The 4,508-nt window shown below is 33.4% G+C and overlaps 1 protein-coding gene across 3 annotated transcripts in view; it reads left to right on the forward strand.

Annotated features, from left to right (window-relative positions):
* Window positions 1-4,508, forward strand: part of LOC117177793 (intraflagellar transport protein 57 homolog) — a 97,178-nt gene that overhangs the window by 1,198 nt on the left and 91,472 nt on the right. The window lies entirely within an intron of this gene.

Consider the following 4,508-nt stretch of genomic DNA (forward strand, 5'->3'; position numbering starts at 1 on the left):
CTCGTTCTAATTGAACTTTTACAATCATTTTTCGGTTCTAAGCTGATTTATATAGCAGTTTTTTTTATTTTTTTTTTATGTTGAATTATGCACAAATAAACTCTATAAAATAAAACTCTATAAATGCACGCGCCTTAAGAACCACTGCACTCGACACTCTGATGGGTCTTTTAGTAATACATAAGAGCAATGGAAAAAGGAAAACCCAAACATATTTTAACCGCAGTCAAGAAAGAAACATTGATAAAAGTTTATTTGTGCATAATTCAACATAAAAAAAAAATTTAAAAAACTGCTATATACTCTAGACTCAAATCTGTGGCAAACTTCAACGTCGCGAATATCGGTACATCGCGCAGCATGGGGCGCGGAACGTCAACACGAAAACACGCACAACTTTTGAAATGCGAGTTCACTAATTTTTTTTTACAAAAGTCTGCGTAATTAAACGAGCTATCGCAATTAGCTAACTAAAGAATTAAAATGAAATGAGAAGTTAGAACGAATTCTATTTGTTTATAAAAATTGTTGCCAATTTCATCAATATTTATGCAACAATGGTAAAATAATTTTTATTTTGTAGAATGAACATATTTAACGAAACATACCAAAAATTATGGGGATTGTTCGTACCGATCGGGAGGAAAAAATTAATTACGAGAACAATGTTAAAAAAGTTAAATAACAATAACGACTCAAAAAATGAAAATTTTGCAAAAATGTTTTAGTCATTTTATTTATGTAAAACTCTAACTTATCACGCATTCCCGAAGAAAAATCACAACTCATAAAAAAAGTGGCCCACTTGACAAATTTTGTCACTAGTCTAATCTGATTTTATATTCGAAATCGATCGTTCCTACAAACCACCACTACTACTACTACAACTACAGACAGACGGCTTTGTAGCAATTGTTTTTTTTTACGGAGGGGGTCTTTAAATGTGGAGATACAATGAAAACCGAAAAAGTCAAATTTTACATAAAAAATAATACTTTCTCTTTAGGATCGGAATGTAAAATCACTCAAAATTATATCATTGTTTATTTTACACATACAATATAGCAGATTTTATGTTCAAAATTAAATTTTTTTAAATGAACACGTAAAATCAATTAATATTCGATTTGAAATCTTAATAATGGTTAAAATTGAATAATTATTAAGTTTAAGCTTACAAAATTGAACGATTAAAAAAAAAACGTTCAATCCAAAATTTTCAATTGCAACTATTTAAAATTGTAGAAATTTTAAATCTTTAAAATTAAAGAGTTTTTAAATTAAAAAATCTACAATTAAAAATTATGCATGTGTTAATTTCAAGTAATTAAGTTGAGTTTTAAGTAATTTTGATGGCCTATATTAACAATTTTTACTTTCTCACATTTAGAATTAAAATGTTTTGACTTTTGATCTTCTAAATCAGCAAAATTTAAGAATTTTTATACATATTCAATATTGAAAAACCTTCAATATATTCAAAATTTCGTGACGAATAACTACAAAAATGATAAATAATCTAAATTAAACAAGTCGCCAACAGATATTAAAATTGCATTCAGGCTGATTCAGATATTTTAATCTTTATTCTAAATTATAATAATTATTTATTATATTTGATACTACTTTAAAAAGCATATATGCATTTCAATTTGTTAATTAGACTATCAAAATAAGGAAAATGTTATAAGCTCGCATAGTACAAGAATACAAGATTACAAATAAGTATACTCAAAGAAATTTTTTCTTGCGTCGAAAGAATGCTTTTTGACACAAATGGAAGTTCCTCTTATATTTAAAGTTAAGAGGATTTTCATTCGTGACAAAAACGATCTTTTTGCGGAAAATATGATCCTTTTGCGACAAGATTCACGAAATCTTGCAGCCAAATAACTCCGTTTGTTTAAAAACGATTATCACGTGTTTCGAAACAAAACAGTCAAGAGGACGACTTTTATTTTATTAAGTTTGACACTTCAAAAATAATATGTACAAGAATTCGGAGAATATGTATTAAAAATTCAAAAATTCTTTATTTTGTATACATATACAATTTTTCGAATTGAAAAAGTTTTTCAATAAAAGGGAAATTATGTTATTGATGGACTATGCTCACCTAATTGAAAGAAAGTTTGTGAAAAAGTAAATCACTGATACACCGTAGCACGGATCGAATGTCGGATTTTCGAAATTCGGTGGACGGGCCTATCGAATCGAAAAATGCGATCCGATGAAAGCACGCGTCGAAGTTCGGTTTTCGACATTCAAGCGAGGGTTCGATCGAATCGAAAAATTCGAGCCGACGATAGCACGCGTGGAAGTTCGGTTTTGGAAATTCGAGCGACGGGCCGATCGAATCGAAAAATTCTAACCGACGATAGCACGTGTCGAAGTTCGGTTTTGGAAATCCGAGCGACGGGCTGATCGAATTGAAAAATTTGAACCAATATATGTTACAGGCAAAGTCCGATGTGCCGTCACACCGCAGTCTGCCTAGTCCCTCCGCAAATTGACTGAGCGGAGTCAGGCAAAGTCCGAAGTAGCACTTTTACTTCGGACACTGCCTACTCAAGTCGCGAAGTGCCCGACAAGCTCAGGCAAAGTCCGGAGTAAAAAGAAAACCTTTCGTGCTTACTTTTACCGCTGCACAGTAGGCTGGCTCGGGAAATTACTATTCAAAATAGTCTACATGTCGCAATTGTGAACGGACTTTAAATTTTTTCTTTTTAGAAATGATCAGCATTACATTTTTAAGAAAACTTATTGAGTATTTTCATCAATTTTTCTTTCAGTATAATTATTTATTAAACAAAAGTTTTTTTCTAAAAAGTTATAAAAATAAACTCGATATGTATCATATTTAACGTAGTATCTTTCTAATTTCAAAATGCGGGACGAGTTTTCTGCAATTTTGAGGGCACTAAATTTGTCTTCGAATTTGATTTTCATCGCTTCATTTATCGCTACAGCAGCCATCGTTAAGAATTTTCAAAAACACAGTCGATTTATAAATATTATTCCGAAGCGATAAAAACAACTTATTCGGAAATGTACACTGAAACTCAAACCATAAGATTAGAAATTTACTTTTAAAATACTTCCAACCTTTGATCAAGCACTTCTATTCAAAAATCTTCCAAACTACTACAACGTCAGGAACTAGATTAAACTATTGCCGTTTTGAGGATAACTAAGTAGGTGCATCAGTCCCTAAATAAAAGAGCGGAGGGAGGGAGGGAGTAGGGAGATAAAATGTTTTCCATTAGTTACGAAACTAGTACAAAATTGAAAGGAAGTTTTGTTTTGAAGTGTTATTCCTAAACCATTTTCAAATCAGATCTTCAACTTACCTATTTTAATGAAACACAGATTTCTTATTTGCCATACTAAATCTTAATAGCATAGACCAGTGTTGCTCCCTCAGTCATGTATTAGTTCGTTCTGAAAAGAACGAGACAGGTAAGTTGTGGGTTGAAATTCGAGGTGTGATAATCAATAGACGAGGTTGTTTGTTGAAAAGTACTAACCCTTGGTTTTTCAAATGTAAAGATCATTTAAGATCGCCTGACGAGTCCTCAGGTGTGTGTTGGAAGCTGGCTCAAAGATAGGTTCCAGCCCTTTGGTATCGATGGTTATTTTCGGAACAGGCAATCTGTTCTCGGAGTGGCTGAACTCGATCCTCGGGTTCAATCCGTATACGACACTGGGTTCAGATAAACTTAGAGTTGGCTGATGAGAGACAGCAAAAACGCTGACGTGAATACTTGGCGCGAAGATAAGACTGATGCAAAGACTGGTGTAGATAACTGACTGCTAGCTGGGTGGGTACCTTCCTTTTACCCTTATATATTCTTCAACATTGAGTGCTTTTTGGAGGAACAATTTGTATGCCCCCGAAGATTCTTCCTTCGTAGATTTGTCCCTCATGAAAGCGCTGTCGCCCCCGCGAAGGAAAGGTCGGCCTTCGTAATTGAGAACCAAGGTTCCACATATGCATCAAACTATCTATTCACTTATTTTAAACTACAATTTCATTTCCTCATTATTAATATTATTTATTAGTTATGGTCACGTAACAATATCTATGAATTCGCATTAAATAGTCGTTTTTTTAAAGGCTTGATTTCGGAAACTATGTAAACTTTAAAAGAATAAAAATATTAAAAATGAATTATTTATGTTTTCTAAGTCTATCTACGTTAAATATGATACATATTGGGAGCGGGTGCTAATCTGAAAAATTGCACCCGCTTCCAGCGAAATCGCGGTAAAATTTCAGCCACAACTACGTCTCACAACCGTGAGATAGGTGGTTACAGTCTGTAAAGAAATCAATACGACGATCCAGCAAAAGCCTCGTGCACCCTAAGAACACGGAGCGACCCAAGGACGACCGCCTTCTACATTTTTTCCCGCAAGTGTTCTAGCATATTGTTGACACGCAGGGATGCTTTTTAGGCCATTAGCAAGTGAAAGCTTGGCACCTCCAAGAGCACCGATGATAAGGA

This window comes from Belonocnema kinseyi, chromosome 8, assembly GCF_010883055.1.
Source record: "Belonocnema kinseyi isolate 2016_QV_RU_SX_M_011 chromosome 8, B_treatae_v1, whole genome shotgun sequence".
Lineage (NCBI taxonomy): Eukaryota > Metazoa > Arthropoda > Insecta > Hymenoptera > Cynipidae > Belonocnema > Belonocnema kinseyi.